The 24,523-nt window shown below is 45.6% G+C and overlaps 1 protein-coding gene and 1 long non-coding RNA gene across 4 annotated transcripts in view; both read right to left on the bottom strand.

Annotated features, from left to right (window-relative positions):
• The window catches only part of LOC311016342 (uncharacterized protein), a 404,261-nt gene that overhangs the window by 96,588 nt on the left and 283,150 nt on the right, over positions 1-24,523 (bottom strand). The gene's annotated exons all lie outside the window — the stretch shown is intronic.
• On the bottom strand, positions 8,596-10,690 carry LOC311016359. Its single transcript, XR_014597476.1, has 3 exons — positions 10,632-10,690; positions 9,220-9,347; positions 8,596-9,117 (listed from the first exon to the last, which is right to left on the bottom strand). It is a non-coding gene; the product is annotated as an uncharacterized lncRNA (long non-coding RNA).

Consider the following 24,523-nt stretch of genomic DNA (forward strand, 5'->3'; position numbering starts at 1 on the left):
CAAGCTCTGATGAACTGCCTGAAAAAGTATGAACTGGATATAAAACACATCACGGCCTATGCGGCAGATAATGCCAATGTAAACTTCGGAAAAAACACCACTCCGTTTACCAGTTATTGAGCAGTGACAACAGTCGCATTTTGAAAGCTAACTGCCCGGCTCACATAGCTCATAACACCTGCAAGCACGCCTGTGATCGGCTGTCAGTGGATATTGAGTCACTGGTTTCAAAGATCTACAGCCACTTCTCAGTATCTGCTTCCAGAAGAGAGGAACTGCGTGCATTTTTTGTTTTTGTTGACATTGAGTGGCGTGAAATTCTGCGTCATGTTGTCTCTCCATCCAGCTGTTGATCGTCTCCTGCAGAGCTGGCCAGCTCTCACCTCATACTTCAGGTCCCTTGGGGAGACCTGTCCTGTGTTTCTGAGGAGGATTTTTGAGGATGAAGAAAAAACTGCAGCTACTGAGATTTATCTGTGCTTTTTCCACAACGTGGGGTGTGTTTTTGACACACTCGTTAAAAAGCTGGAGGAAACAAAGCTCTGCATCACAGAAGTGTACGGGGAGGTGGGAAATTCAAAGCGAAGATGCTTCAGCAGAAAGAAGACAGCTTTTTTGGATACCAGACCAAGCAGCTGATGGACAAACAACTGCCAGCACAGAGATCACAGCAGCAGAAGGACTTTCTGAAGTTCTATGACTCTGTCATTGCATACATTGACAAATGGTTTGATTTCTCATCAGAAAATGTGATGATGAAACTGAAACCGATCGGCCTACAGGAGGAGCTCTCCTTCACTGACCTGGAGCAGGTGGTGGTTGCCCTCAAAATGACAGAGACAGTGAGTATGGACCAACTCTATGAAGAGTTTTGTGCTAGCAGGGAGGAAATAAAGAAAGCCACACAGGATACCACAAAATCTACCAGTGAGAAGTGGGTTGCAGTTTTCCAAAACCTAGGGAAAGCCAACTTGATCAACATGTTCAGGATTGTCTCATTTGTCCTCAGCGTGCCAGGCTCAAATGCCTTTGTAGAGAGGATTTTCTCTCTGATGACCATTAAATGGTCAGACTCAAGAAACAGATGCAGCACAGAGCTGATCAAAAATGAACTTCAAATATCTGTGAACTGTGACTTGTCATGTAAGGACTTTTCTCTGGCTGCACAAAAGGACAAAAGACTTCTTGAATCCGTCAAGAGCAGCCAAAAATATCCATGGAAAAAGTAGAGTTGGTGAGCAGAGGTAAGCCCACTGTTCCTCTATTTTTGTTTAAATGTTTTGCTTTTCAACTTGTGTATAGTTTGAGTGAATAAGAATGTGAAGCATTTATTCCCCACCACTGTTTGTGTACACAGAGGGTGTACGTTCTGAGTGTCTGCTATTTTATTCCTCTGCAAAACTGCTATTATTATAACAAATGCCTTAAAACAATACTCTGTATATTCACACAAAACCATACTCGCATTCCTACTGCAGGCCACGTTTTGTCCCTTATTTCATAGTGACAAAGTTTGCAACCCTACCTATGATTAGTATGGCAACATTAGGAATATATAGGAAGCTAGCATTATCTGGCTAGCATTAGCATATGAAGCCGGGAAACCAAACGCCGTCCTGTCTGAGATTATAGCCGACAGAATGAGAATCTCAACACTGTTACACAAAGCGTCACACAAGTTCTTGGTTCGTGGGACTTCCGTGAATTTGTCTTGTATGTGTTGTGTTATTTGTGTCATTTGAGCTGCCCATTGCAAAATGGCTTCTATTCACGTCTTTGATTGACTTTGTATGCAATTATGCTGTGTGACAAATAAACTTTGTTTCTTGTGTGAGCAGCAGTGGGGTTAGAAGGTCCTGTTTGCATTAAACCCATTCCCAAAAAGAAGAAAATATTTGAATCTTATGTATGAAAAGGACTTGTTCCACATATAACTTTTGCAGTTGGGAAAACCAACCAAATTGTTCAGAATGCAGATAGAACCTTTTAATTCCAAGATTGTTTGTTGTTTTCTGAATGAAGAACTATATTTACAGGGCTTTGCTGGAGGCTTGGACCACCGGCAGCAGCCTCAGAAGAGCCTCCTCTGAAGCAGAGTATTCCTTCAGGTCAAACACATCCAGATGTTTATCTGATGACAGTAAGATGAAGACCAGAGCTGACCACTGACCAGGAGACAGTTTATTGTAGGAGAGACGTCCTGAAGTCAGATACTGTTGGATCTCCTCCACCAGAGAACGATCATTCAGTTCATTCAGTGGAACAGATTGATGCTTCTCTCTGGAGACAGATCTTCATCAACCTTCCCCTTGATGTACTGGACTGCTTCCTGATTGGTCTGTGAGCTACTTCCTGTCTGTGTCAGCAGACCTCGTAGGTGTTTCTGATTGGTCTCTAGTGACAGACCCAGAAGGAAACGGAGGAACAGGTCCAGGTGTCCGTTTGGACTCTGTAAAGCCTTGTCCACAGCTCTCTGGTGCAGATGTGTTAGTTTAGGTTTGTGTCTGGAGACCTTAGACCACCAGGAGGTTGTTTGTTCTTCTGCCATCAGATTGACACCAGAGTTGACGAAGGTCAGATGGACATGAAGAGCAGCCAGAAACTCCTGAACACTCAGATGGACGAAGCAGAACACCTGGTCCTGGTACAGTCCTCTCTCCTCTCTGAAGACCTGTGTGAACACTCCTGAGTACACTGAGGCTGCTTTGATATCGATGCCACACTCTTTCAGGTCTGATTCATAGAAGATCAGGTTTCCTTTCTGCAGCTGCTCAAAAGCCAGTTTTCCTAGAGACATAATCATCTCCCTGCTCTGTGGACTCAAGTGTTGATCCGTCTCAGCACCTCCATCATACTTGACATTCTTCAGTTTGGACTGAACCACCAGGAAGTTGATGTACATGTCGGTCAGGGTCTTGGGCAGCTCCCCTCCCTCCCTGGTCTTCAACACGTCTTCCAGAACTGAAGCAGTGATCCAGCAGAAGACCGGGATGTGGCACATGATGTGAAGGCTTCGTGAGGTCTTGATGTGGGCGATGATCCTGTTAGCCTGCTCCTCTCTGAACCTCTTCCTGAAGTAGTCCTCCTTCTGTGGGTCAGTGAACCCTCTGACCTCTGTCACCATGTCAACACACCCAGGAGGGATCTGATTGGCTGCTGCAGGTCTTGTGGTTATCCAGAGGCGAGCAGAGGGAAGCAGTTTCCCCCTGATGAGGTTTGTCAGCAGCACTTGGACTGAGGTGGACTCTGTAACATCAGTCAGGATCTCATTGTTGTGGAAGTCCAGAGGAAGTCGACACTCGTCCAGACCGTCAAAGATGAACGCAACCTGGAACTCTTCAAACCTGCAGATTCCTGCTTCTTTGGTTCCAGGGAAGAAGTGATGAACGAGTTCCACCAAGCTGAACTTCTTCTCTTTCAGCAGGTTCAGCTCTCTGAAAGTGAATGGAAATGTGAACTGTATGTCCTGGTTGGCTTTGTCTTCAGCCCAGTCCAGAGTGAACTTCTGTGTTAACACTGTTTTCCCGATGCCAGCCACTCCCTTTGTCATCACTGTTCTGATTGGTTCATCCCTTCCAGGTGAGCCTTTAAAGATGTCTTCTTGTCTGATGGTTGTTTCTGGTCTGTCTGGTTTCCTGGATGCCGTTTCAATATGTCTGACCTCATGTTGGTCATTGACCTCTGCAGTCCCTCCCTCTGTGACGTGGAGCTCCGTGTAGACCTGATTCAGGAGGGTTGGGTTTCCTGCTTTATTGATGCCCTCAAACAAACACTGGAACTTCTTCTTGAGGTAAGACTTGAGTTTATGTTGGTTCACTGCAGCAGTGGTTCCTGGATAAACAACAAAGGAACCCAGTTAGTGGATCCTACAGACCCTTTTACAGTCTATGAACAAGCCATGTGTTAGAGCCATGTATTCCTATAGTCCTCAGTAGTAGTGACTTCATGAGCTTCTTTCATGATTAAATCAGAACTATTGGTGACAAAATCAATCAGGTGCACCTGATGAAGCCAAAAGAAGTAAAAGTACAAGACAAACAGAACTGGAAGGATATAACCCTTTGAAATGCAGCTGCAAAGCTCAGTGAGTCAGTCTAGAAATAAAGAGCCTCTTGTATCACCTCAATTTGCCGCTGGTCACTACAACACATCACAATACAGCATCATAGAAAGAGACAGTATTGATAATGGTGTTGAAAATAGTACCATTGGGATTTCTAAATATCCTGGTATACCGAATCTTCCACGCTGAGACGCCACCATTGAAAACATGGAGGTGTCTTCATAGAAGCCTGTTTTAAATACATTTTTGTTTTCATCTACCAACTATTTAGTTATACGAGCTGAAAGTCACCAGTTAACACGGTCACTGGATGAAGTGAAACACCTGTTCCTCTGAAACGGTCGTGATCCTGTCTGAACTCAGTAGAACTCGAGTCTGTTGAAATATTGATTCTGACAACCGAACACGTAACAAGCAGACATTTAGATGCATATTTATGATGATGTCAGCTGTAATCGGGTCTGTGGACAACCAGAGAACCTAAACATTGAAGTTGTGTGCAGCCTATTAGGAGAAATATGAAGTTCTTCATGTTGAATCCTTCTCTTCTTTCCACCATGTTAAATCTGTTAAAATCCTCTTACTGATCTGCAGATAGTCAGCCAGCTCCTCCTGCTTCATTCTCCTCAGGAAGTGCACTGTGATCTTCTGAAACGCCTCTCTGCTCCTCCTCTGCTCTTCATCCTCACCGTCCTCATCCTCACTCTCCAAGCATTCTGGGTAATCTGGACTGAGGACCTTCTGGATCTTCTTCAGCTCATTCTTCACAAAAGTGCCGATGTTCTCCTCCAGCAGCTGGAACAGAAGGATAAACTGAACATGAACTCTAAAGAACCCAACATGGGATTCATGTGTGGGTCTGAGCAGCATGGAGACCACTAGAACCTGTTCAGCATTGAGTCTGTAGTTGATGTGGTTAATAGTGAAAGGTGAGCTTGTACATGTACTCACCATAAATATGGAGTCCAGGTCTGTTTGATGCTGCTGGGTCAACGGAACCTCTGAGATCTGCTGAACTCTGTGGAGAAAACCAAGTTTAAAGAGTCACTAAACCACAGACTGGAGATCAGAAGTGGACGTCGTCATGGTGACATCGCCTGTTGGTTTGTGGACTATGGTTTTGAAGCCTCGGATTCTGCACAAAGGGTGGATCTGATGAATATAAGCGATAGAGCGGCACCCAGAGCAGTAACCTAACTGGATCTGGATCCATTTGGATTCTGGTGTAAAGCTGCTAACAAAGTTAGCTTCATTAATCAAGGTCAACTTTAAAGCTAAGTGTTAAAGTCATCTTAGTAGATAACTGCATTGGTAGTGTAGTAGCGACCTGTCAATCAGCAGGTAGCCCCGCCCCCTAAAGCATCCCCTGCTTTCTGGTCTGTTGGACTCTAAATGGAACATAATGTACTAAATGAACATCATGCTGGATTGAAGAAGACTTAAAACTAGAGATTGAGACTATAAACTCATGTTTACAATGTTTATTGAGATAATACATCAAGTGAGAAGTAGGACCATTTTCTCATAGACTGCTATACAACCAGAGATGAGTCGTCCCCTGGTGGCCAGCAGAGAGAAGTAGGACCATTTTCTCATATACTTCTATACAACCAGAGAGAATGGCAGTTTAAGGCACTTCAGCCTTGGCTTCACTTTACAGAACTGGAGTTTTCATCTAGTTTCAACCATTAGAGTGCATATTTGTATATGCATATTTTATATTTAAATACTTTGCACTTAAATGTCAAAATCTGGACCTGAATCCACCAACAACAATACTAAATACCAGATACACTGGTTGTGTGAATGTTGGCTTCTCAAACCTGCAGTAAAACTCATTCAGGTCTTGGACCAGATAGTGTAGCTGGTGGTGTAGAATGTCTCTCTGGTTGCTGCTTGCTTGCCTTGAATGGCCTCTTGAGGGATTAAAGTCAGAGAAGATCAAAGTTCCAATGTTGCCAATGCCTTCCCATGAAAACCTGAATCCTGGCCTGATCCAGTACCTCATATGTATCCATTTCTCCCTTCGTACCTGTTCCTGGGCTTCTTGAATTCTGTTGCCTGTTCCTGATTCCTCTGGAATTCTTTACCTGTTTGGACCAAAGCGGTCTCACTCCAAATGCATCACCCAGTTTGGTCAGAGCCCCTTGGTGTCTGATGCCAGGTTTTCTAGCAGCTCCGATGTAAACCCAGCTTAGCATAGCTTAGCTTAGCTTGCAGTAGCTGTCACGTTAGCCAATTTAGCTTCTCACTGACTTAACTTTTCTCTGGCTGGTCTATACCCGATTCATCCTCTAAGGGGGGTTCAGGTTTAGTTCTTACCTTCCATCATCAGCTTGGTCAGCTTTGAATGTAATACTGCGAGGCAAAGACCCGTCTTTCTTCATGGACACACAGCTGGGTCCAGGTCCAGGGGAGTCTGGTCTCTGCTGCTGCATCCTGATACATTAAATACAATTTCAGATTCTAACTAGTTGAGCTTCATGAATCAGTTTGCTCTGTTTATCTTTATATTGATGAGTCTTGCTCTAAGAGTTGATGCTAGGGTCAGAATCAATCTGTCACCCGTCTTAGTGCTGCACTCAGCGTTTTGGCAGCATAATGTTAGCTTTGTGGTTCGTAGCTGCGCCTAAGGGTTCTATGAGCTGAGCGGACTAGAAATATCCATTTCCAAGTCGTATCTAAGGTTCCTCCTATTAACGGGAGCAGTGGACAATGTTTCTGTTGCATTAGAACCTTATGGGGTGACAATGATGGGGAAACGGAGTTATGACTCGTGAAACAACTTTGCATTTTGGTTGCAAAATCTCCACTGGGCGTCTGATGGTTCTGACCTTCACGTAGTCCATTACCTCCTGATAATAGACACATCCTCGGGCATTATAAGTTACCTTAAAACCTAAAATAAGAGTTTGGTGGATATAAAGTGTCTTACTTAATGCTCTACAACCTCCCTTGAGTGAGAGGAAGACGGTGCTCGAGTTTTTCTGTTCTTAGCTTAGTTTAGCCTGGCCGCTACTCTTCGATGTCATTAACTTTTCCTGCAATCTATGAGTCTTTTCTTTCAAGAGGTTTTCTCCTCACTGTCTTTTTAAGTTTTTGTGGTCCAACAGACCAACAGAGAAAAGATCTGAATTTCCCAGCTAAACTTTCATTCCTATCATATCAATATTTGAAGCTGATCAGCTGAAGTGTCAGCAGGTTACAGTGTTGGTCCAGGTGTATGTCAGGTTAATATTTAATCTGAATATTGACTAATATAACTCATCAAAATGTACTGCTTCTTCTACTAAAAGTACTGAAGGCAATTAAAGCTTCTGGTCTCAGTGATTGTTCACCAAAGTGAAAACAAATGGATTCAACAGGAGAGTTGACACTAGATTCATATCATCCCCTACATGGACTACAAAGGTCTGGACCAAGACCTGATTCTTCACCTCAGGACAGACAGATAATAAAAAGGTTCAATTTTAAACTCAATAAAGTGATCTAGTTAATATTATGTATATTCATGTTGTTGATTGAGAATCATGATGGTGGAGTGATCCGAGTCCTGGACACTTCGTGATCCTCGTCTCACCTCTGAGCTTTGGTCTGGCTGTCATGTCCCCCATCCTGAGTGATTTTAGAGGGAAGGACTCCGTCCTCTTGGTCCTCACACTGATTCATAGTAGAGTCTCCACCTGCTGGCAGAGACGCACACTGTCACTACGGCAACACTGACAACAGAGAGGCAAAGTCCCGCCCCTTCCTTTGTCTCCAATGGGACCTCATTTCTTGAAAACTAAACGGTAGTTAACGGTGAGACCAATATTGTTTTAGTCCCGTTTGAGTTGTACAGCGTCCAGACGACAGCAGGAGAATCTCAAAGGCTTTCAGGACACAGCGACACACAAAGTTACCGCTCGGGTTAAAATATTTCAACTGACTCAAATACGCATTTAGTCCTTGTGTTAATCCTTGAGCTTTTCTTCATAGATAACTTTAGCTTCAATGCTAACATTTTATTCACATTGTAAATAGCTCAGACTAATGTCCAACATGAAGCAGTAGGGATGAATCCCTGTTATCGTTGTCATCCTGTCGTAGGGAGTTAGACCTTGTCCATGTGTTTTTGTTTGTTTCTTTTGTTATCGGGATTAGCTCGAACTCCGGTCAGGAAGTTACATTGTTTGTTTATTGCTTTGGCGTTTTGTTCGACATGAACTTCCAACAAAGTCTCACAGCAATTGGTGAAATAGTCATGAAATTGTAATCTAGTCATTTGTATACATGGACATGAATTTTGTTTTTTTCCTGGCATTCAGCACAACTGTTTGTACATTTAGTTGGGTCGACATTATGCCACAAAACCAATGTTAGCTTTAGAAAACCAAACCAACAACAAAAACAATGTTAACTTGAGACAAAAAAAATACTACATATGTGACCAGGTACTTTTCGGTGTAAAACCCAGAATAAACTGGAACCAGAGACTGAGTATAGGAAAATATATATTTTATTTTGTCTGCATAGACTCTGTAAACAACAAGACCATAGACTAACATAAACTGAGTATACTTATAAATGAAAACTAATCAAAAAAATAAAGCAAACAAAAAGTAACCAAGGTGGGGTAAACTGCACGCCGAGGGGGGTTGGTGTAGAGTGCTGCCTAAATAAGGGACGTTGTCACCACTGCACACCAAATCAACTAGTCCAGAGCTACCCCAATTTACTCATTCCCAGCATGCTAATGGGCCTTAACCACTACAACAAAACACCCACACAAGATGGCTACTCTATCTGCACTGCCCTCCTCGACATGGCCGAAAACCCCACAATGAAAATAATGAATGGCCCCAGCTAAGAAGTATACTAACAATCTGAAAACATGGGAAAAACAGTGGTTTGCTACTTCAGGTGGCTGGAATAGAACATAAAAAAGTCATTATTTCATAAAAGGACTTAAGAACCTGGTTAAAAACATTGTTTTTGTATGTAGCCTACCTGGCTTATTTGCTGATATAAACAACCACTTCAAACAATTTGAATTCCCACCGAACATGCAGAATCTAAAACACAAATGCCTTTAATAATTAATTTCAGTATCATTTAATTAGACATTGTAATAATTAAAATCATGCTTTGAAACATTCTAAACAAAAGGAACATACCACAGGCACCTCAGCTGCTCTCACTCAGGTGAATCAATTAAAGTGAAGGGCCCAGGTGAGCTATCCGCCCCATTTTATAGACTTTGGCCCTCTGCCTGGGTCCTAGTGCCCGACTCCTCTCTACCTCCCTGCCACACATAGAAAGAATAGACATAGTACACAATATTGTTTAATGGTTAGAATGTTTTTGAGGGACTTTTTTATTCAGATACATTCTAACTTTTTGACAGTCACACTCCAGAGCTGTAAACATGGTTCAATGAGAAGGGATGAGCTGTTGGCCAGAGGACGAGGACCCACCTGTCCAGACTCATCCAGGTGAGACGCACATTAAATATATATATACTCGTAGTGAACGCAACTGTCATGTTAGAACATCTTAAAATTGGCTGTTTCTTTTTTAAATAAATATCAATGCACTTACAAATTTAACTTTGAGATAATGGACATTCAGAGTACATTGTGCTGAACCCTTAAGTTATTAATAATAACATACAGGTTTGACACATTTTGACCCAGGGAGGTAGAACTCTGAATATGGGTAGTTACTGTCTTTTTCACTGTTGTTGACAAGAAGACATTTTTTACTTTGTCTTTTAACTAACAGATCCATGTCACCCAATCAACATGAAGAGAGGTGGACTACGAGTACCATGGGGACGAGAGCCGAGGACCTTATTGAGGACTACCATGCAACTATTATCTTCATTGGTCATTCATCAACCGAAGGGCCGAAGTATACGACATAGAAACGAGTTTGCATAATTTATAGTTGAATTAGAATTGCTCGACTTCCGTTATTGCATTAAAAACCGAATTTGAATCACATACGTTGAATTTAAATGTTATCAGTGGCCTGGCAGTCAGGATGTCTGGTTCTACACAAAGGTTAACTGTCAGTGACACATTATCTCCTGGACCTTTAAAAGACAAAGTCACAACACTGATTTGAGCACTTCCTCTGTAGCATCTTCATACAGTACGTTGTTGCATTGTAACTGCTCCTCTTAGCCAAGATTAAAGTCTGACGTCGATTTTACTTCTGTCTCTGATCTCCTCCTTGGGTGAATTTATTCGTTTACGGACTTCTTTTAACATTTACAATCTTTGTTTTTCTTTACAATTTATTAGGTGACATGTAATTCTGTAGTATGTTTTTATTTACTGTATTTCACAGTAAAAAATACTTTGTTAGTAAATATGAAAGTTCTGCTTGTAATTAGCTCATTGTACTTAAAGTATCCACAGTAAAAGTACACATCCCAGTGTTGTACTATAATACATAATAAGCTTAGATCTTACTGATGCATTCAGGTGGAAGCTGTATTTTACAGCTTCAGTACATTTATTGCAGTAAAGACTGAACATTGTCGCGTTCTTGTATGTTTGAAATATCAAAAACTGTCACTTACCAAACTGTTCACATGTAGGAGAGACGACGGGACAATGTGTAGCAGATCTCATACACCAGGAAGTAACCAGATTCTCAAGTATGATTTAAACCAGTTTAGGACTGTGCCAGACAGCCCCACCCATGTTCCCAGGCTGCCTACCAGTATGTCGTGGTCTACTGTATCAAACGCAGCACTACGGTCCAGTACAACTAGAACGAAGATTTTGCTGCAATCTGTACGAAAACCAATATCATTTCAACCCCTCATTAGGGTGGTCTCTTTGCTGTGATTCGATCGAAATCCAAATTGTTGAAATTGTTGTTGTTTGAGGAAGTCAAACTGTTCAATAAATTGACTTGGAAAGGGCAGATTGGATTTGGACCTGTAGGGCCTGAGGACTGAGGTATCAAGGTCATTCTTTTTTAGGAGAGGCTTCATCTGCAGCTTTCAAGGCCCATGGGCAGATACAAGGGAACTGTTGACGAAATGCAATACATCTGAAGCAATACAATCATAAACATAAAGTTTATTGGTAAACTATCAAATCAACAGGTAGAGGTCTTTGGATGCAGCACCACTTCTTCTAGTGTTTTGTAATCGACTGGATTAAACTGTGACACGTCCACTTGGTTTATTTATTGGAACACAAGGCAGACGCAGACATTTGAGTCGTAGAGCTGCTGACTTCTTGTCTAAACGTCTCATAAACTAATTTTTCCTGTAAGAAATGAAGCAAAGTGGAGAGCAGTTGAGGGGTTAGTCCGCCTTTCACCAGCGGAGAATGAGTACAGATGTCACAGTGAAGCAGCCCTTCCTCCACGCATCCCTCCGTGATCTGGTCGTAGTAGACACGACGGCGTCACACTGATCAGTTGATTGTTGTTGTTGTTGTTGTTTTCGTTGCCACGGCTGATTTGATTGAGCCGTTGGCCTTTAGGCGTCTGATCGCGACGCCGCTGCATAAGAGCAGCAGCAGCGAGCCGACAGCCAAGCTGATCACAGCTGCCATCATAGTCCTGACCAGAGTGTCAGGGTCCTGAACCCGGACGAGATACTGGACCACAGTCCTCCGGTGCACCTTAAACTTCACTGTTTCCACCGTCTCACAGGTGTCGATGCCGGAATCAGAAAGGGAGGGTCTGAGGACGAGACCCCGGCTCAGAATGGTGAGTCGGGGACCAGGGAGGAGGACGCCATCAGAGCGCCGCCAGCTGACTGGGAGGTTTGTCTCTGGGAAACATGGGAGGAACTGCGCTGTGTGCCTGAATAGGATGACGATGGCAGGTTTTCTTCTCATTAACAAATGCATGTGTGGATTTACGTGTATTATTTGACTAAAGATGTGTAAATCCCTGAGTGTTTCTAAAACACTCCTCCTGCAGTTGATGCTGAGCCATCAGAGCCAGTCCAACTACTTTAAAACATGCCTGGATAAAAGTGATACGTTTACATTCCAGTGTGTTCATTTCCAGGGAGTGGTGTGTGTGTTCATCCATGTTAGCATGTCTGGCTGCAGGCTGACAGGTTACTGGTACTGGGGCCTGTACTACGAAGCAGGATTTGTGCTTAGCGAGGTAACTTAAGCGTTAACTCTGTGTTTTCCGTCCTACGACGCTGGTTCACTTCTTTTTTTTTTTTTTTTTTGAACTTGTTTTTTTATTCCATTTATCAAGTGCAGTCATACAGTATGTCACAGATGATACAGTAAAATGCCACAGGTAAGTCTACAGAATGGTGATTTGTCCACAGATATCCTTCCTCCTAATCATGATGTGAGAAGAGATGTTTATCTCAGTGATATCACATATCTACATATATTACAACTGGATTTACAGTGCAAATGACCATTGTCTTCAAAAAAAAAAAAATGAATTAAATTAAAATAAAATAATAATGATTAAAAAAAAAGGGGGGGTTGGGGGGGGGGGGGGGGGGACACAAAAAAAAAAGAAAAAAAAAAAAAGGCAAGAGCCTGGTTCACTTCTTACCGGGGTAGATCGCCATGGTAACTTACGCTGTGGAGCTAACCTGCTCCGGAGCAGGTTATGTTCCTGATAAGAGATCAACGTGGAGAAACACACCGCCTACTGACCAATCAGCTGTCTTGGTGCGCGGATAAGAAAAAAAAAGAAGCTCGGTGGATCGTGAGAGGGTCTCGTAGGAGAACTATAGAGTGTACTGAGACCGGCAAAACCCTTTTTCTGTCCCTGACGATGTTTTATATGAGAGATACAGATTTTCATTCGAGGGAAAGACTTTTCTTTGTCAGCGTACAGCCTACTTACCACTTTGAATTATGTTTTTATATTTATTTGATTTGCTCCCAAGTCCGTTTTATACCGCTGGGATTGCAGCTGAAAGAATGAGGCTAATATTGTCATAAACCACATTATAAGAATACATCCAAGCAACAAATCATTATTTTAAAGTTATGTGTTCGGCCTTTTATTGCTGAAGGACATCATAAGAGTTAAAGGGACTAAAGAAAGAGTGACGACATGATTTAAAAGACGGCCGCAATGCGGATTCAAACCCAGGTCCGCTGCAGACAGCCCCGGTACATGGGGCGTCAACACAACCACTAAGTTATCAGCTAAGCTACTGTCAGATCAAATCAGTCAGATCTACTAGTGTCCTTATGATGGGGCAGTCATATTATACTACTACTAATACTATTAATACGACTTCCGCGTTCACACAGTCGGTGAGTTTTTGCCAGCTGTCCTTCCTGCATTTGGCAGATGAAACTGTTGCTTTTTGCCTGCATTATATGTTTAACTTCTTCGTATTTCTGTAAGATTATGGTTCGCTCCTCGTACATGAAATACGCCGCTCCGCTGCCGTAGACTGATCCATGTATGTGATTGGTCAAATGCTGCAAACGCCGCCTCTTTCATGTGCACGCGCTCATAGCTGGACAGGTAAACCCTGGGTTGACTTAACGAGTTGATAACCAGAGGGGTATTCCACCAAACTCGCTAATTAAAGTGGCGCTTACCTGGTTAAGCCTGGTTAGAACTAACGCCAACTTCCACTTGCGGCTAAACCCATTCCATTAACGCATTTCAGCCGCGCCTTGTTGAGGCTAATTCAAGCCAGGTTAACGTTGTCGTGTGTTAAGCCCTGATTATGCTTCTGCGTAGTGATCACGCAACGGCCACGCAACGGCCACGCAGTTGCTTGGAGACCGTGATGGTTCTGCGTTGGGTTTACGTATCGAAATGCAATTCAATGCCACACCGGTAAAGGGCGATATGTTTTTTGTAAAGACTGACCGACCGACCGAGACTCTTGACGTATATCGTCGTTAGCCTCGTTATAGCGTATTTGTTTACTTTCCGGCTTTAAACGTCCACAATTTTTCAGAACTTGGTGTTTTATTTCTTTGTGCAAAAGCGACAAGGTGCAAACAATAAAACGAGGTGCAAATGTCACAGGGCAGGGCAGTAAGATTGGTTATTTTAAATGCATTTTTTACTTGAGTTCATATTGCATGCTTTTACGTGTGTTGTGCTTTTAATTATCTATTGTGTTTAAGTTTTAGTGCATGTGTATGATTTTACTACTGCCTGCCTGTGAACCCACTACTTAGCGTTGAGTAGCTGCACCTGGAGGTCCCGCCCTTTCTCCCCAACAGGCCAATCAGCAGCAGGAGAGAGGGTCCCCTCAGACACAAATACGACGGAGGTACGGAGAGGAAGGAGGAAAAACTAACACGCAAGAAGGACGCCACAGAGACGAGAGGACGGCTCGAGGAAACGAAACAATACGATATTGAAAGGTCGGAAGACGCCGAGTGGCTGGTGACGAGGCGAGACAGCGAGAGCACCGGTCGGCGAAGGAAAAGACCCAGAGCGTTGCAACCCGACATACTCGCAGCGGCAGAGCATAGCGCTCTGCCTGCCGGGTAAGTACCCTTGTGAGCCAGTAACGCTCTGGTCAGTCTCTGCTCTGTGCATTGCATGTTGTGTGAACAGTGGACACCCGTACTGGCCGTCTGTCTTCTGTGTGTAGGTGACTCCCGGACGCCGACTGCGAGAAGTAGCCGAGGCACCTGAGTGGCACCTGAACAGCACCTGGCGTGACGACAGAGCCCTGAGCCGCTTTTCGTAACCGTTCTCTCTCAAAATAGACTCTCTCTCTCCCTGTTTCAAAGGACTATTTTTAATGTGTGTAGTTGCGTTTATAACTTGGTTTTAAAGCCTTTAAGGGTTTTATGTTCTGTGGTCTTTTTTTATGAAAGAAAGAATTTCCTGTAATAAATTATTGTAAGTGCACCGGCATACATTGTTCCGTCCTTCTTTCTTTCGATCACTGTCAGTGTGCTCTCCCCGATATTTTCACCAGAACCTGTGTCCCATTCAAAATAACCTTCTTGCCTTAAATTATTACCATATCTCACCTCCCCCTCCTTACATCTGTTTTTGGCGTTGTCGGCAAGATCGGGTTTTAGAGCACCTGCAGTGATCGAGAAGGGAGGCGGCCATGATGATGCCGGTGTACCCTGGTGCCCCTTGGTTGCCAAAGTTTAAGGGACCAGGTGATGATATAAAATACAGTGATTGGAAAGAACAAATACAAGGTCTGCTGGGGACGCAAGAGTTGACAGAAGCCAGGAAGGTTGATGTTGTTTTGGGTGCATTAGCTGGGGAAGCTAAACGTTAGATTAGTGTTTTAGAAGAGGATGAAAGAGACCAAACCCGCAAAGTCTTTGCGTATTTAGACTCACTATATGGTGATAGAACCCCTACACCTGTGCTAAGGTCTCAGTTCTTTGGCTGTGTCCAAAGACCAGATGAGGCAGTGCCCTCATATGTCCTTAGGCTACGAGAGTTACATTGCAGGTTGCGGCGACATGGCCCAGACAGTGCCCCCTCCGATGCTGCCCTGAGAGACCAGCTACTACTGGGACTACGTGAGGGCCCCCTGGCCCAAACTTTGAAAGTTTACGTACGCCGCAACCCAGATGAAACCTTTGCTGCTGTTCGTCAGGAAGCACTGCTGCTGGATTCAGAGCGTGGAAATTCAAGGACTGAGGTAACATGTGCTTCTGTGAGTAACCCATGTGTGTCTGCTCAACCTCAGGATGCCAGCTGGAAAGAGACCCTGAAGAAAGAGATAATGGAGGACGTAAAACTGCAAATGTCCGCAATCACTCAGGAACTGTTGAGGGAGATAAAACCACTCCTCCAACCACCCAGCATTGTGCCACAGCCACCTGTACCAACCATGAGGGAGCAATGGCGGTCAACTACCCACCCAAACAGTTGGGATGAACAAGGTAGGCCCATTTGCCACCGGTGCAGACAAGCAGGCCACATTGCAAGGTTTTGTAGGCGACCAGCAGCTTCTCAGCAAGCTTTAAACTAACCATCCCTGCTGCTGAGGTCCGAGGGACAGGGGTTGAGTGTACACCAGGGGAGAAAAGGGCCACTGAAGCATTTATTGGAAATTGCCCAACTATTCCAGTTAAAATTGAAGGAGTTGAACTGTTTGGACTGTTGGACACTGGGTCTCAAGTCACATTGATGCAGCAAAGTCTCTTTGAGCAACACTTCCCTCAATTAACGTGTGGTAAAACCCCTGTGTTTTTTAAATTGAGGGCAGCCAATGGACTTGAGCTTCCCTACATAGGCTACGCCTTGCTCGACATGGAAGTGGAGGGTATTATTATACCTGGACGGGGGGTTGTGGTCGCCAAAGATGAACACTGCACTCACCCACTTGTCATCGGAATGAATGTTGTGAAATCATGTTGGGATGCACTTTTTAAACCGTCCGAGAAGTCTGGTTTACCCCCACAGAACTTGCAGAGCCATCAAGCCTGGAGAGATGCGTTTGCCACCTGCCGTCGCATTGAGGCCACCATGACGGAGGATGGGATGCTGGGTTATGTGCGACCAGCTAGTCGATGTAAAATCAAAGTCCCTCCAAAAAGTGAGCTGCTAGTGTGGGGCCGGACCAGGAGGGGCCCCAGAGGAAAAGACTACTGTGCTCTCATGGAAGCACTGCCTGAAAATAGCAGCGTGGGAGTGGCTAGGACATTAACGATGGTAAGAGATGGCAGAGTTCCTGTGAGGATTTGCAACCCACACTCTTATTATCTGACCATAGGCCGATACCAGAAGCTTGGCAAAATGTACCATGTTGAGGAGGCTGACGTGCATGGCCCGGGTGACCCGAACCTGTCCCTGAAAGATGATTGTGTCGTGGAGGTGGCATCGGTGAATACAGCAGCTGATGAACCAGAACAGGAACTACCAAAAGAGGTGAGCAGTCTTGTTGACCTCCCAGATTTGTCGGAACAGCAACAAGAGGAGCTACATGCCCTCCTGCTAAAGTGGAGACATGTCTTTGCACAACATGATGAGGATGTTGGACATACAAACCTAGTACAGCACCAAATACACACCGGTGCTGCACCACCTGTCCGAGAGCGTTATCGCCCCCTACCCCCGGCCATGTACAAGGAAATGAAGACGTTACTTTCAGGTATGCTTGAAACAGGAGTCATCAGGGAGAGCTGTAGTCCATGGGCGGCGCCCATAGTACTGGTGAGGAAGAAAGATGGCAGCTGGAGATTTTGTGTAGACTATAGAAAGTTGAATGCCGTGACTCATAAAGATGCCTTTCCCTTACCTAGGATCGAAGAGACCCTCACCAGCATGACCCAAGCGGAGTGGTTCTCCACTCTTGACCTTGCCAGCGGCTACTGGCAGGTTGAGATGGACCCCCTGGATCGAGAGAAGACAGCCTTTACAACACCACTGGGCCTGTGTATGCCATTCGGCCTCTGCAATGCGCCGGCTACGTTCCAACGGCTGATGCAGCAGTGCTTAAGTGGTCCGCTGGCCGACTATGCGCTTGTGTATTTAGACGACATCATCCTATATTCACCTGATTTCACCTCCCACCTGCAACATCTGGACAAGGTGCTAGAGAGGCTAGGGCAACACGGTCTGAAACTGCGGCTAGACAAGTGCAAACTGCTGCAGCACGAAGTGAAGTTCTTGGGCCATGTTGTAGACTCAACTGGTGTGAAACCTGACTCAGACAAAATTTCCGCTGTACTCAACTGGCCTGTCCCCACCACCATAAAACAGGTACGAGCCTTCCTTGGATTAGCTGGGTATTACAGACGATTTGTATCAGGTTTTGCTAAGGTCGCACGTCCACTGAACCAGCTGCTGACTGGAATCCCAGCTAATAAAAAGTCAGAAGCCCAGAAGGTAAATTGGTCCCCAGAGTGTCAGACATCTTTTGTTGAACTCAAAACAGCCCTAACACAAGCACCTGTCTTGGCATATGCTGATTATTCTCTCCCGTTCATTGTCTATACAGATGCGAGCAACCAGGGACTGGGAGCAGTTTTGGCCCAGGTCCAGGGGGGACGAGAACGTGTAATAGCTTATGCAAGCCGTAGCCTACACCCAACCGAACAAAACGATGCCAATTACAGCTCTTTTAAAATCAAGCGTAGCGTTAGTTCTGGCAGGCCACGACGTCAAGCTCTAAATCAGCAGCAACAGCGTAGCTGTCAAAACCGAGGAGATCAGCTGACGGCTCAGCTGACTCCCCGTACCCGCTTCCTATTGGGAAATTGCATTCAGAGCGCGCTATTTAAACCGCTCTAGCCTGACCTCCCTCATTGCTTCCTCTGCCGGCTTTTTCAGACGAGCTCCCGTTCGAAGAGAATTCGCTATTCACGTTCGTACTCACCCTGCTGCTGCTACTGATGTCGTCGCTCTCCGTCCATGTCGAGGACCCGCGGCAATATGACGGTACGGAGCCTCAGCAAAACCCCGAAACAGAGGAAGCCGACGAATCTACGACGATGAGAGGGCTCCATCTCTCCGTCGAAGCTCTCGCCCGGCAGGCAAGGTAACGCCACAGATGTCCCATCGCTCGATGACTGGCCGATTCCAAAACCGCTGGAGTTTCTGTTTGCTAACGATGTTACCGCTCCGGTCGGAGCGTCACACCAGGAACTGTTAGCTTTATTTTAAATTTCGCTGGGTCTCAACCTCCACCCGCCGATCAGCTCCTGCCTCCGCTCCTCGGAAGCTTCAGCAAACGCAAACACAGCTCCCGGAACTCAGCATTCGCTCCGACTCCAGCTGCTGCCCCGCTGGCCAAAAGAGCTAGAACCCCGACTCCAGCAGTCGCCTCTGCAGCTCCGGGAAACGACGCCATCATGTCTTCCACCCAGTCATCCATTTCCAGCATGAATTCCAGGATCCAAAGCTTAGAGGCCGCTACCGCTTCACCTTCCAGCTCTTCCCTCCAGGCCGCCGTGTTTACATCCCGGGAACCTGCCGCTTCCTCCTCGACGCGGGCCGAAGACGTCACTCCGACACCCCCTGACGGCGTCTCTATCCCGCGCAGAACTCTGGGAAGTGCAGTCCCAACCTCCACCGGCGTCCCATTCTACCCCCCCGCTGCTGCCAGCTCTGGCAATCTGAGAAGCCAGATCCCCGCAGTCGCAGGTAATGATGTCGATCTAGTCAAATCCTGCTGCGCTCTGATTTCAGTAGGCGAATTCGACCCGATGTACCTAACGCATTGTATGTGGGTTGAAGCGATGCATGATGGCTGGAATTTGTTTTGCTAGCAGCTGACTACAAATACGTCACAGGGTCGCGGCCATATCACGTGACCTAAAACATCGCGTTAATAGTTTTCAAGAGCCGCTTCTCGCAGCGCTAAGCAGCGCGGTCTGCGACGGCTACAACCGGCTTGCCCACACCTCCGCCACAGCGGAATGGTTCTCATTGGTTAAAAGTTCAATGACGTGTGTTCAGGTCCGCACTCGGCGGCCACCTCGTGGTGAAATGCTTTGCCTTTATTTTGGTCGCTAATCTCATGGCTTGATCTTAAGTCTGTGCATTGTGTTGTGAGCAGGCCTATTTATATTATGTGAGGTCCAGTTAATCAAACATAGGATGATAATACAAAAAAAAAAAAAAAAAAAACGTCGCCTGCGTGTGCGTGTACATGTGTGTGTGTATATATGCGTATATATATGTGTAGGCTATATATAGCCTATATAGCAGGGGTACTCAAATACAAATCCTCAAGGCCACAAAGATGTTTTTCGATGACTCAAAGGTCCATTCATTGAGGTCGGTCAGGCCACATGTGATATACTGTATTTAGTGCATTTCTTTTTGTTGTTCTTACCTCTGAATTTTGAGGATATGTTTCTTCAAAATTTGTATGCTTTGTCTCATAATGCCGCTTCAAATTGGAAATCTCACCACAGATAGTCTCCTGGCATATTAAGCACATGGGTCTTGTGCTGGTTGGAGGAAGAATGAATGCAAACTTTTCAGTCCATTCTTCTTTAAATTGGCGATTTCACTGTCCACCTTTCTTTAGGCAGAGAACTTGGAACACGCCATTTCCATGTAATCTTTTCCCGTCTATGCTATCTATCTATGCTCCTACTGGCAAAGTGGCAATATGCGAACCGCTTCAAAAACGAAAGTGAAACTAAAAATGCTCGCAGCGCGACCCAATAACAGGCTGTCTGTGTATCGTTGGCATGGAGACAAGTCCCGATACACGTGTTGACCCAACCAAAACACATACTGAAAAAATAATCGTTCTGGGGCCACAAATAGGTGTACCGCTGCATATAGCCTATCGCTTGAGTCACGTTGACTCTGCTGTCAGACTCGACGGCGTTCGGCCACAGTCTCTTAGAGCCCGCCCCCTCAGATACCTGCAGCTCTCGTCGGCGTGATAAGTCAAGTCAAGCCAAGACCATCCTGAACAAGCGTAATGATAAGTGTGTGGTAGATTGTGGTGATGTGTCCATGATGTTGATACGGAAGATAGCCTAATGATCCTAGACCTGGAAAGACTCTGACACTAGCAGGATTCTCCGTTGTCATGGCGTATACAGAGATGTAATCTGCGAAGTCTATCCATCCTGTCCAGCCGAACTGGATCCTTCCATCATTGCCGATCTTGCCATGTCATACGGGGGAACTCTGTTTTATGAATATCACAAATCATTCTCTGCCAGGGCTGCCATGTTCATTCAGAGGTTAACCAAAGACTGGACTGGTCTGTGGTCGACCTGGCTCTAATCAGCAGGCACTGCACTGGCCGCTAAGCTCCTTCTTGCACCATTCGCAGTTCTTTCTCACACCATGCAAGCTGTGTCCCAAACCCGTGGCTATAGTCCGTCCGCCGGCAGGCCAAAAGCAGATGAGGATAAGGTGACATCTTTGGACTCCAATGTTTCACAAATCCATAAAAACGTATGCAATTTGTCAACTGTAACTAATTAACAGATTTATAAGACGCCTTACTTGGGCATCCTTGCTGGGGATCTTCATCATCTAGCAGCTCACATTCCAGGCCGCATATGCTTTTTGGTTCACTGTTTTGAGTCCCGCAAATGCAGCCGTCCTCCATCAAAGGCCTCCTCGCAGGTGTCCAGTTCCACCTGCGCTGCTCGGATCCATCCGCCAACAGCTTGCTAAACGGCTTCAAGAGAGGAACCCAAGGCAAGAAATTCGTCTCCCTTTCACCACACTCCGCTTTGCACAAATTAATCACCCACCATGGAACGGGTGCTTTGGCTCACAGGCTCACTGTTAGGAACAGCCTTATGGGTTTTAATAGAGATACTCGGATCAGACATCAGCTCCGATATCGACTAATTAGCTGGACATCGGATGAATGAGGCCGATCCAGCATTCCGATCCAGCCATTTAATTTTTATTAACATCCTACACAGCAATACAGTGACAGCGATCTAGTCACTTCAATTCTGTTTGCTATGCTGGTTATGTCATCACGCAGAGCACGCTAGCAGCTAGTGATGAGTACACAGAGCAAAACGGAGCAAGCGCCGGTTCATTAAGCCTTTGTCCGTCGGGTTCAGGCAGCTACTACATTTCATGTTACATTTTAAAATATCTGTTTACAGTGCACTTTACATGGTACAAGTGTTATTTATCTCTTTTGCTGCTAACGTACACTTTATTCGTTAATAACAGTCCACAGTCATTACCTTTTGTGTTCCTGAAACATTCCAAAACTGATAGAAACAGAAGCGGAATATCTGTTCCTAATTCCCAAACTAACTCTGTTTTTTGTCCATTGTCTTCCATGGCCCGCTATCTGGGAGCCGTGCTCCAGCCAGCCCACAGGAGCCGCTGTTCATCACGGAGGGAGGAGAACCCCTGTCACAAGCCTGGTTCACCTCTTGCCTCCGCCTCCTCTGCAATTCTGCGGCCTCTCTCCAGAACGCTGCATGGCTCATTCGTTCCGCTTTGGAGCAGCAACCACAGCAGCAATGTGCCCAACCTAAAAGCCATGGGCAGATGGTCCTCACCTGCTTATGAACGTTATCTGCGCCATCCTAGATGCTCAAGCCATGAGCCGAATATTGGATGTACATAAGTATAATCAAAATATTATTATTCACCAAGCCGAGGGGTAACTGATCGGCCTATCTCCTATTTAAATAGGCTACATTTATTTTTAACTCAGCCTCCTGACATCTCTTGTAGCAAGAGGGTCAGGGAATTGCCGTCGTGGTCGTTTTGGGGGTCTTTTCTTTGCTGCTGCGCTCCCGGCTTGGCTGTGCCTGCTGCCACGGACTACTACTTGATACATGCTTCTGTTAATGCCACCACTACTGTTAATGCTACTACTACCATACTACCAACACCAAATGCAGTTGGAACCCAAGGGCCTGGGCTGCACGAGATTTCTGCCTAAAAGCCTATTAAGGCAGTTTTTTCTCGCCACTGTCGCTGTAAAGCTTGCCCCTGGGTGACGTTGGGACTTTGAAATTGTGGTGACTCTTGAAATTTTGAGTGTATTCTAGTCCTGCTCAATATTAAGTGTCCGGAGATGACCTCTGTTGTTTGAGAATACAAAATTGAATTGAATTTATCGTGTAAGGTGACATGGGGTGTTTGAAAGGCGCCAACAAATATATGTATTATTATAATATTATTATTATTATTACTATTATTATTATTAATATATTATGCCGTTCATGATAACTCATGAAGGGCAGGAAGGTGCTCTTCCTGCCTCAGGCTTTCCACGCAAGCGCGTGGAAGAGCAGATAGGATACGTTTTTCTTTGCTGCTACGCTCCCTGCTTATGCCGTTCATGATGGCTCATGAAGGGCAGGAAGGTGCTCTTCCTGCCTCAGGCTTTCCACGCAAGCGTGTGGAAGAGCAGATAGGATACGTTTTCTTTGCTGCTACGCTCCCTGCTCATGCCGTTCATGATGGCTCATGAAGGGCAGGAAGGTGCTCTTCCTGCCTCAGGCTTTCCACGCAAGCGCGTGGAAGAGCAGATAGGATACGTCTGTCTCCTCTTTATTCATCAAGCTGAGGGGCAACGGATCTACTAATCTCCTACCTAAATAGGCTACATTTATTTGAACTCAGATAGCCCCCTGACATCTCTCGTAGAAAGAGGGTCAGGGAAATTGCCGGTGTGGTCGTTTTGGGGGTTTTTCTTGCTGCTACGCTCCCTGCTTATGCCGTTCATGAGGGCTCATGAAGGGCAGGAAGGTGCTCTTCCTGCCTCAGGCTTTCCACGCAAGCGCGTGGAAGAGCAGGGAGTCCCAGAACAGTACCATACCGCCAAATGAAACTTGTGCAAATAAATAAAGATTCTTTTTGACAAAGTGGTCCTGACTGAAATCAAGCGTAGCGTTAGTTCTTGCAGGCCACGACGTCAAGCTCTAAATCAGCAGCAACAGCGTAGCTGTCAAAACCGAGGAGATCAGCTGACGGCTCAGCTGACTCCCCGTACCCGCTTCCTATTGGGAAATTGCATTCAGAGCGCGCTATTTAAACCGCTCTAGCCTGACCTCCCTCATTGCTTCCTCTGCCGGCTTTTTCAACCCACCTCCACCCCAGCTCCTCCTGTCATCTGTTATGTACCTTACCATTGTTCTTGTTGGTCTGCTCTGTCTGGGGTTTTTCTTGCTGCTACGCTCCCTGCTTATGCCGTTCATGAGGGCTCATGAAGGGCAGCAGGCTTTCCACGCAAGCGCGTGGAAGAGCAGGGAGTCCCAGAACAGTACCATACCGCCAAATGAAACTTGTGCAAATAAATAAAGATTCTTTTTGACAAAGTGGTCCTGACTGAACTGGAACTTTTGGCCCTCAAATGGGCTGTGACGGAAAAATTCAAAGATTACCTGACTGGAACGAAATTTACTGTCTACACTGACAATAACCCTCTTGCCCACCTACAGACAGCTCGCCTAGGTGCGGTGGAGCAACGCTGGGTTGCACAGCTTTCTTCCTTTGACTTTGACATTAAGTATCGCTCCGGTAAGAGCAATGTGAATGCTGATGTACTGTCTAGATGTCCAGTTAACCCCCTGTCCACAGGTGTGGCTAGCACAACATCTGACATGGAGGTCACTCCAGTGACGGCAACCATTGAACTGACCCCTGAAGGAGGTCAAGAGGAGTGGGCCAGCAGTGAGTGGGAGGAAGCACAGGCTAGTGACCCAGATGTATGCGTTGTCAAGAGGTACGTGGAAACACGTGTACTACCTGAGAGACCAGAGCGTCAGGCTCTGTCCCACTTGGTGTAATAGTCAACGACGACCATAAGAGTTGAATTTCTGGCTCTGCTAAATGGCAATGGGCCCATGAAGTCTACTCCGATCATCTCTCCTGGTTCCTTGACCTCTGTCGTCTGCATCAGTCCAGCTGGCTTGACGTTGGAAGCCTTGTACTGCTGGCACTTCTGGCAAGCACGGACATGGCTCCAGACATCTTTTCTGATTTCTGGCCACCAAGCGACCTCCAAGATCTTCAACAGCGTCTTCATTCTTCCTAGATGTCCACCGAATGGACTGTCGTGGAAGTATGCCATGAATTCCGGAATCTGACTCACTGGAACAACCATCT

Source organism: Eutrigla gurnardus (assembly GCF_963514095.1).
Source record: "Eutrigla gurnardus genome assembly, chromosome: 7".
Lineage (NCBI taxonomy): Eukaryota > Metazoa > Chordata > Actinopteri > Perciformes > Triglidae > Eutrigla > Eutrigla gurnardus.